Consider the following 10,816-nt stretch of genomic DNA (forward strand, 5'->3'; position numbering starts at 1 on the left):
ATACCCCCCAAAATACACAAGACACACACCATGACAGTATAACTTTAATTGACATACATGTACACTCACACACACATACTTACCTATGTTGACACGGAGCCCCTCAGTCCTCTTGTCCAGTAGAATCCATGGGGTACCTGAAAATAAAAATTATACTCACAAACAATCCAGTGTAGATTGGTTCTCTTCTTTAACTTTGTAATCCGGGGACTTGTTTAAAATAATAAAATTAATAACCCGAACCACGCACTTAAACATGGAACCCCTTTACACATGGAACCCCTTTCCCCGACTGGCGGGACCTCCCGTGACTCCTGTCAGTGAAGGTTCTACCAGCCAATCAGGGAGCGCCACATCACTCTCCTGATTGGCTGTGCACTCCTGCCCTGTCAATCAGGAGGAGCGCACTGGTTACAATGTAGCGTAGCGGCGCTCCGTTGTAACCAATGATGGGAACTTTGCGAAGTTAATTGGGGTCACCCACAAGACTAACAACTTGGGCTACACCCAGTAAAAATATAGCATTCCCAAAAAATGGGATTCCAATTATCCTTTTTCATCTGGGGACTGTTTAAAATGGGAAATGGCTCCCAAAGTAGATACGCATGTCATTCGATTAGTGTGAAAATCTATATTGCCTTTGCCATCAACGTCATTGGATGATGTCACGGACAGGAGAGTGGATGGTTTTTGGAAAACCATATTTTCTCTGTCTGGGGCAGTCATAAGGCCAGCCATGGCTCCAGCTTGGATGGTAAAAGCAGTTGCTGCCTGGATAGAGGTACTGGAAGACCGTCTTTCAGCGCCGTCCAGGGAGCAAGAGTCCTATATAGCTCCTATAAAACAGGCTGCAATGTTCTTGGAAGAAGCAGCAATAAATATGGGCACTATCGCCTCCAGGGCATCAGCTTCAACAATAGCTGCTCGCAGAGCACTTTGGTTACGTACATGGAAAGCTGATTCAGAATCTAAGAAGGTTCTGGAATCTTTGCCTTTTACTGGAAGCATTCTGTTTGGTAAAGAATTGACAGATATTCTAGAGTCAGAAGCAGGCTCCAAAAAGGTAAAATTTTCTTCCACACATAAGCCCAAACGTAGGGGTCCCGCTTTTCGGCCCTTTGGGTCACAAGGAAAAGAAAAAAGTGATCTTAAGCAGCCCCAATATAATAAATTTGGTAAGGTGAAAAAGCAATGGGCTACCAGAACGCCAGCCTCAAAACCAGAGAATAAGCCATCAGTTTGATGGTCCGGGCCTCCTCCTGGGGGACCCCATGGTAGGAGGCCGACTTCTTCAGTTTGCACAGATATGGCAGCAGTCTACAACAGATGCCTGGGTGCAAGAAGTGGTATCTCTGGGTTGTCTTTCCCTTCAAGAAGCATCCTCCTCGAAGGTTCTTCTGCACCAGCCCATCTCGGGTAGAGACAAAGGACAGGGCTTTGCAAGAAGCAGTTCAGAAATTGCTTCAGTCAGGATTAATCATTCCAATACCCTCTGCACAACGGGGACAGGGGTTTTACTCCAACCTGTTTTTGGTTCAGAAGCCAAATGGGTCATTCCGGCCTATTCTCAATCTCAAAATGTAGATTTGGGTCCCACGGTTTCACATGGAGACACTACGCTCCATAGTTTTGGTCATGGAACCAGGGGATTATATGGTATCCCTGGATATTCAGGATGCTTACCTACATGTTCCTATAGCACTGTCCCATCAGTGCTATCTCAGGTTCGCTATCCTCATACAGCATTTTCAGTTCCAGGCATTACCTTTTGGGTTAGCCACAGCATCCAGAGTGTGTACCAAAATCATGGTGGTTATGGCAGCTTATCTCCACAAACAGGGGATAAGAATTTTTCTATACCTCAACGACATGTTAATTCTAGCACAACCACAGGAAATGCTCCTGGACCATCTCCAATAGACCACAACATGTCTGCAGAGGCACTGATGGCTCATAAATTGGGCAAAATCGTCTCTAGTTCCGTCACTACGGATGACTCTTTTAGGGGCTGTACTGGATTCAAGTCTGCCGAAAATATTTTTACCTCGGGACAAGATATCCAAGGTACAGTCAAGGACTCAGGAGTTGTTACACAGTCAAACAATATCAATCCACACAGCGATGCGACTGATGGGTTTGATGGTGTCAACATTCGACATGGTGGAGTATACAAAATTCCACTCAAGACCTCTGCAGCATCTGATTCTGGCCTGATGGAATGGAATACATCAGACAATAAAAAACAGACTATGGTACTTTCACACAAGGTAAGAAAGTCATTAGTCTGGTGGCTACACACATCCCATCTAAACAAAGGGAGACCCTGTTGGATATCAGATTGGGAGATCCTGACAACAGATGCCAGTCTTCAGGGCAGTGTCTGGAAGATTATGGTTCCAGGGACTACGGACCGCAGAAGTTGCCTGCCAATAAATCTGTTAGAACTTTGGGCCATATACATGGCACTGATTCAGGCAAAGGACATTATTTAAGGAAGACCAGTCCAGATCCGCTCGGACAATGTAACGGCGGTAGCGTACCTTAACCATCAGGGAGGAATGCGCAGTCAAACAGCAATGAAGGAGGTAAGTCACATACTAAATTGGGCAGAACTCCCATCTTCCAGCATTGTCTGCAGTATTCGTTCCGGGAGTCCTAATCTGGGAAGCAGACTTTCTCAGTCGACACGCGATTCAAGCAAGCGAATGGGCTCTACATCCGGAAGTCTTTCAGACTCTAATAGACAAGTGGGGTTTGCCAGAGATAGATCTCATGGCGTCACGTCTGAACAACAAAGTACCCGTGTACAGGTCAAGAACAAAGGATACCGGAGTGATCTTTGTGGACGCCCTGTGAGTGAAATGGTATTTTCATCTAGCGTATCTGTTTCCTCCACTCATCCTGCTACCCAGGGTGGTGAGGAAGATAAAAGAAGCAAAGGGTGCCGTGATTCTAATAGCTCCGGCTTGGCCCAGAAAGCATTGGTACACAGATCTGCAGAGAATGTCGATGGATGCTCCACTTCTGCTCCCTCAACGTCCAGATCTACTAATGCAGGGTCCTTGTTACCACAGGCATCTGGATCGACTATCGTTGACAGTGTGGCTCTTGAAACCTCTATCCTGAAGTCAAGAGGATTCTCACAACAGGTAGTTCAAACAATGCTCAGAGCAAGGAAACCCTCCTCAGCTTGCATTTATCACCGAATATGGCAGGCCTATATTCATTGGTGAAGTGAAAGAAATATGGACCCAAAATCTTTCCAAGTTTCCAGGGTCTTAGATTTCCTTCAGGCAGGAATGGATAAAGGTTTGAAGGTGGCTTCCTTGAGAGTACAAGTACCAGCATTGACTGTATGGTTCCAAAAGAAAATTGCCAATCTACAGGATGTGCGTACTTTCTTCCAAGGAAAGCTGGAAAGCTTTGTTTCTCCTACAGTGCCTTGGGACTTAAATTTAGTCCTGAAAGCCCTTCAAGTTGCTCCATTTGAACCACTTAATAAAGTGGATCTTAAATGGTTGACAGCTAAAGTTCTCTTTCTACTGACTATGGCATCAGCTAGAAGAGTACCAGATTTAGGAGCGCTGTGTTGTCGTTCTCCTTTTCTGACTTTTTATCCAGATAAAGCAGTTCTAAGAACTAGATCTGGGTATCTTCCGAAGGTGGTGTCTAAATTCCACCTTAATGAAGAAATTGTAGTTCCGGCTTTCAGGTATCGGGACTTTCTGCGGGAGATGCGTAGCTGGACGTAGTCTGGGCATTAAGGATCTACGTGGATCGCACCAGTACCATCAGAAAGACAGATTCTCTCTTCATTCTCTACGGATTTCACAAGAGAGGATGGCCTGCTACTAAACAGACGCTGGCAAGATGGCTTCGAATGACTATTTCAGAAGCATATTCTCTAGCTGATCTCCCTGTTCCAGATAATGTCTCTGCTCACTCTACTCGTAAGGTAGGTCCTTCATGGGCAGCACAAAATGGTGCTTCAGCAGAACAGATATGTAAGGCAGCCACATGGTCTTCCATTAACACATTCATTAGACATTATTCCTTGGATACTTTTGCCTCTCATGATGCAGAATTTGGTCGAAAGGTTCTCCTGTCGAATCAGGAGCGTCCCCACCACTAAATTCCTTTGGGAAATCCCATTGTTATCCTGTGGATAATCTGTGGACCCTGCCGGAGAAATATACGTTATGGTAAGAATTTACCGTTGATAATGGTATTTCTCCTAAGTCCACAGGTTCCACAAGGATCCCACCCTGACGCACCTGATTTGACAATTTTTCTACTCACTAAACCTCTTCCTTCTTGTACGGAAGGGTTTGCATGTGAGTTCTTCTCACCTGATTAGGGGTTTACATGATGCTCCTGCTTATATGCTTTGGAATACAACTGATTTGCTTGAGCCAGTGGGCGGGGATATATGGACGAGCCCGTTGCATCCTGGGAGGACTGAAAGCTTGTGATTGTTTGGTGCCAATCCGCTGTCGCTCCATCATATCCCATTGTTATCCTGTGGACTTAACGTTATTAACATGTCGAAGTCAAAAATATTATACCCACATGCATCAAGTGGCCTCCGTGCGTGTGCTTGTTCTGCCGTGCGTGCACATGCCTGCACGCTGCATACATTGGCTCACGAAGTCCTACGTATTAGCACGTGGTATGAGTAAATACGGTAGCATACGCATTTGCATGGAAAAGCCACAAAGCCATAACTGACATTTCATCCACGTAGTACATAATTTACACATAGCCCACACACACCACACCAGCAAGTTACATTTACTTTAGACATGGAACAATAGAGATATTCAACTTTACAGGATATGAGGGGCCAGAATTAGGTTAGGAGGTGGTGTTTGGTATCCAGTTGTACAGTATTTCAAGGGCAATATTCCGATGGCAGTTTGCAGAAAATAGTACGCTCCTATGCATAGATATGCGCAGGAGTACAATATTAATATTACACTGTATTTACTGTAGTCTTGATATTCGGCGGGAACCCAGTGGAGGACGGGTGTAGTACGACACCGGGATCCCGGCGGGGAGGAGCGAGTGCAGCAAGCCCCTTGCGGGCTCGCTGCGCTCGCCACGGGTTCTATTCCCACTCTATGGGTGTCGTGGACACCCACGAGTGGAAATAGTCCCTGTTGGTCGGCATGCCGGCCATCGGGACAGTGACCCGTCGGGCTGGTGGAGGAGGTCATGTGACTGTCGGTCAGCTGACCGGCAGTCACATGAATACCACCCGTGGAGGATATCTGCAAGTGCACCTGGACCAGGCATCGCCCACCTATTCAAACCAACCTATGACCCCTCATGTACTGTAAATGACCAGCCCTTTAACCTATGGATGTAGAGATTAGTTTCCTTTGTTTCATGCTTTGGACCAGGGGTGGCCAACCTGCGGCTCTTTCATCCTACTCATGCGGCTCGATCCGCTCCCGGCACCGCTGCCCGACACTCACAGCCCGGCGCACAGGTCTCTAGTGGCGGTGTCTATCTTCAATTCGCCGCCGGCCCGTGAGCCAATCAGAGCTCGCGGACCGGCAGCTGACGCTGATTGACTGCCGGACCACGAGCGCTGATTGGCTCATGGGCCGGCGGCGAATTGAAGATAGACGGTACTGTCAGAGACTGAGGGGTAAGAGAGGCGCACGCTGCGCTCTCCTTCCCCTCACAGCAGCAGCGGAGAAGCACGGTGAGCAGCACTTTTTTGTGGAGGGAGATGAGGCACTGTGGGGGCATGTGTATCAGCAATGGGGGCATATCTGGCTTGTGGGGGCATGTGTATCTGGCACTGTGGGGACATATCTGGCACTGTGGGGACATATCTGGCACAGTGGGGACGTGTGTCTGCACTGGGGGCATATCTGACACTGTGGGAACGTGTATCTGGCACTGGGGGCATGTTTGGCACCGTTGGGGCATGTGTATCTGGAACTGGGGGCATATATATATCTGGTACTGTGGGGCAGAGCCGGCCTTAGGCATAGGCAAACTAGGCAAATGCCTAGGGCATTTGGTATGCTTAGGGGCACCAGCAGCTTCTGCTGATTAAAATGATATGCGGCATGCCTATATTCTGTGTGTGACTGCGGCTGTATCTGCATACGAAATGCTACGTTGCAGTGTATTCCTGGAAATCACTGTAATGTAGCATTTCATATGTAGATACAGCCGCAGTCGCACACAGAATATAGGCATGCTGCATATCATTTTAATCAGCAGAAGCTGCTTGTGCGTCCTAGCCACATAGTAATGCAAATAAAATGCATTTTCCTAAACAAAAGGCGCCCGACGTTAGCAGAGCTGCCAGCTGACTCATGCTAGACATCTCCTGCAGAACTAGCGGCGGTGCTATGGGGCACCAGCCAAAATCTTGCCTAGGGCATCATATTGGTTAGGGCCGGCTCTGCTGTGGGGACATGTGTATCTGGCACTGTGGGGGCACATGTATTTGGCACTGTGGGGGCATACATGTATTTGGCACTGTGGGGACATACATGTATTTGGCACAGTGGGGGCATACATGTATTTGGCACTATGGGGCATATATGTATCTTGCACTGTGGGGACATGTGTATCTGGTACTGGGGCATATATGTATCTGGCACTGGGGGCATATATTTATCTGGCACTGTGGGAACATGTGTATCTGGCACTGTGGGGGCATATATGTATCTGGCACTGTGGGGGCACCCATTTTTTTGGCATTTTTATATGTATGTGGAACTTTACAACATGACTGAACGGGGTTATGACACAAGGTCACACTCCTACAAACGTCATACCGAAAGGTGTGCGCTAAAAAATGGGTCGTGGCTTTGTGACAGCTAGGCCACGCCCCCATTTTTGGGCGCCCGCATGATAGTGGCTCTTGCCCTTGCCTATGGATCTTTTCTGGCTCTTTGCCTCTGACCGGTTGGCCACCCCTGCTTTGGACCATTGTATAAAAACCAAGCCTCCTGGCCAGGCTCAGTCTATTCTCTGAAGGTCATCTATTGTTAGGATCTCCTGCTCTGTGCTGCCACGTCGCCATGGCAACCGGGAGGCAAGTGTTAGCGAAGTAACCTGAGCGCAGCTGATACTCCAGTCCGGGTTTTTACTGTGCAGTGGTTACAGGCTCTGTGCACGGCAGGGAATCCGGCGCTGGTTTTGTGCTCACAGTCTGTGAGGTCTGAGTGGGGCGTGGACAGCACCAGCTATATAAACCATCCTCTCAGGCTAGGCAGGTGCTGCTGAATCTTTGTTTGTTAGTCAGTTCCAGAGAGTTAGCTAGTACTGTGTTATTTTGTATTTACTTGTTGCTTACTGCAAATAGGCCTTGGGATTCGGTACTTCATTCTGCCAATCCGGACCTAGCAGTAAGACTGGAGTCAGTTGTTTAACCTGCTGGGGTTCTTTTGCTATTCTGTGAACCCAGCAGGTTTGTGGCTGTACTCTCAGACCTGCTTGCTTAATCCTCCCTCACTGTGCAGGGTGTCCAGGTGTCAGTTTAGTGGCAGTAAGCTGAACCTGTGCCCTGCAAGTGGGGGTTAGGATTGTGGATACTCTCCTTGTGTCTATATTTCTATCTCTGACCAAGGAGTTTATTTCCACACCCGTTGGTAACCCTTTAGGGTTCCTTCTTTTGCTCTTAGCAACATCATTTCGGGTGCTCCACATGTTAAATCACTACATCTCGCCTCATTGTCCGCTCTATTCCATCTGAGCATTCCTGACACTAGGGAGACACCCAATTCCTGAGCCTTCGGGCTTCTTTGTTCACTTTGTGTTTATTAGTTATTCCATCACCTTCTGTGTATGTTATGTTATACTCCCAAGTCTGTCTGTGAGTTTGTTTGCTTTGCATCCCTCTCTGTTCATACACCGGTATACTCCTGTCAGCACTGGTGTGCGTAACATATTCAGCAGCCCTACTCCTGTTGAAATTTTGTGGGAATATGGGGCATACCCCCTCAAAATACTTTGCAACAGGTGGTTGATCAGGTGCAGGTCCTGACTCGACAATTTAATGAGATGTCCATTAAAATGAACACCCCGCAGGCCGCTAGCGGAGCTCCCGCAGCAGCAGCGGCAAGTTCAGGGGTCAAGGAGCCGAAAGTAAATCTCCCGGATCGTTTTTCTGGAGATCGCTCGCAGTTCTTTTGTTTCAAGGAGAGCTGTAAGCTATATTTCAGGCTTAGGCCCCAGTCTTCTGGGTCGGAGATTCAGCGGGTGGGCATAGTGATTTCCTTGCTACAAGGAGACCCACAGGTCTGGGCATATGGGTTGCAGCCTGACTGTCCGTCGCTTAAAAGTGTTGATGCTTTTTTTACTGCACTGGGCATTTTGTATGATGACCCTGACAAGATGGCTTCAGCCGAGGCTCAGATTACGGTCCTTAAGCAAGGGCGACGGCCAGCTGAGGTTTATAGTACGGAGTTTTGGAGGTTGGCTCATGATACCCAGTGGAATGACCCAGCCCTGAGAAACCAGTACCGAAGGGGCCTTTCTGACCAGATAAAGGACCAACTGGTACAATATCCCTCGCCTGATAGCTTAGATCAGCTCATGCAGTTATCCATCCGGGTGGATAGACGGCTGAGAGAGCGTAGGCTTGAAAGGGAGACCGCAGTTTCTTTTTTTTCCCAAGGGAACCTCAGACTCTGAGGAATATTCCGAGGAGCCTATGCAGATTGGGGCTACCCGCCTCTCCTCGCGTGAGAAGACGCGGAGGAGACAGCAGGGTTTGTGTTTGTACTGTGGGAATAAAGGTCATGTTGTAGTATCATGCCCAGAAAAGCCGGAAAACTTCAGGGCCTGAGGGTGATGGGAAATATCCTGTCAGGCCAGAAGTCAGAATTTCCCAAAAAGACTTTTCTCATTCCGGTGACTTTGGAGATCCTCGGCCAAACTGTCAAGACTGTGGCCTTTGTTGACAGTGGGGCCGATGGGGTTTTCATGGACCGTCAATTCGCCCTGGAACACTCTGTTCCCTCAGTACCTTTGGCATCAGAGATTGAGATCTGTGGGTTAAACGGGGAACCATTGTCCCAGGGTAAAATTACCTCCCGCACCAGCCAAATTCCTTTGTTTATTGGAGCCACACACTCTGAAAAATTGTCTTTCTTTGTGACTGTCTGTTCTTTTGCCCCATTGGTTTTGGGGTTACCCTGGTTAAGGGCCCATAACCCTCAATTTGACTGGGTCTCTGGGGAGATTCTTAGTTGGGGTAGTGATTGTTTCAGGAGTTGCTTGAGCCTTCCAGTCAGGCTCTCGCAGCTAAATTTGCCAGGATTGCCAGGATGTTATGCAGATTTTGCGTATGTGTTCTCCAAAAAAGTTGCGGAGGTACTACCTCCCCATCGCCCCTATGACTGTGCCATTGATTTGTTGCCGGATGCTAAGCTTCCCAAGAGCAGGTTGTACTCCCTGTCACGTCCTGAGACTCAGGCTATGGCAGAGTACATTCAGGAGAACTTGGCTAAGGGATTTATCAGACCCTCACAGTCCCCAGTTGGGTCGGGGTTCTTCTTCGTGGGTAAAACGGACGGTTCGTTGCGACCCTGCATCGACTTCAGGGAATTGAACCGTATCACGATTAAAAACTCGTACCCACTACCTCTCATTTCGGTTTTGTTTGACCAGCTTCGTACTGCCACCATTTTTTCTAAGATTGACCTACGCGGTGCCTACAATCTAATCCAAATAAGAGAGGGGGATGAATGGAAGACTGCCTTTAATACCCACTCAGGGCATTATGAATATTTGGTGATGCCTTTTGGGCTCTCTAATGCCCCGGCAGTCTTCCAGGAATTCATGAACGATGTGCTCAGGGAATATTTGGATATATTCTTAGTATTTTATCTTGATGACATCCTAATCTTCTCCCATTCCCTGGAGGAACATCGGAAGCATGTACGCTTAGTCCTCCAGAAACTCAGAGACCACCAGCTTGGGGCGAAGCTGGAGAAGTGCGAATTTAAAGTCCAGCAAATCGCATTTCTAGGATATATTATCTCCTCAGAAGGTTTCCAAATGGAGGGTTCTAAGGTACAGGCAGTCCTGGATTGGGTGCAGCCCACTAGTTTGAAGGCGCTTCAGCGTTTTCTGGGCTTTGTGAATTTTTATAGACGATTTATCGCTGGATTTTCGTCTATAGTGGCCCCCTTGGTGGCACTCACTCAGAAAGGGGCGGATGTTGCTCACTGGTCTTGTGAGGCCAAAGCGGCCTTTGCCCGTCTCAAAAGGGCATTTGTCTCGGCCAAGGTGCTGCGACACCCAGATCCAGAGCGTCCTTTTGTGGTGGAGGTGGATGCCTCTGAGATAGGTATTGGGGCAGTGCTCTCTCAGATGGGGGTGTCTGATAATCGCCTTCATCCTTCTACTTACTTTTCCCGTAAATTTTCGTCTGCCGAGATGAATTATGATGTGGGTAACCGGGAATTGTTGGCCATAAAGGATGCACTCGGGGAGTGGAGAAACTGGCTTGAGGGGGCTAAGTTTGTGGTCTCAATTCTCACCGACCATAAGAATCTGGCATATTTAAAGTCAGCGAAGCGGCTCAATGCCAGGCAGGCATGATGGGCTTTGTTTTTTGCTCGCTTTAATTTTTTGATAACATATCGCCCTGGGTCAAAAAACATCAAGGCTGATGCGCTCTCGCGGAGTTTTGCTCCAGTCTAAGAGACCACCGAGGAGCCATTGCCCATTGTGTCCCCATCATGTATTTAAGTGGGCATTACCCAGGACCTCTTGTCATTAGTCCTTAGAGCACAGGAGCAGGCTCCTCCAGACCTTCCGGTAGGTCTCTTGTTTGTGC

Source organism: Pseudophryne corroboree, chromosome 6, assembly GCF_028390025.1.
Source record: "Pseudophryne corroboree isolate aPseCor3 chromosome 6, aPseCor3.hap2, whole genome shotgun sequence".
In the NCBI taxonomy this organism is placed as follows: domain Eukaryota; kingdom Metazoa; phylum Chordata; class Amphibia; order Anura; family Myobatrachidae; genus Pseudophryne; species Pseudophryne corroboree.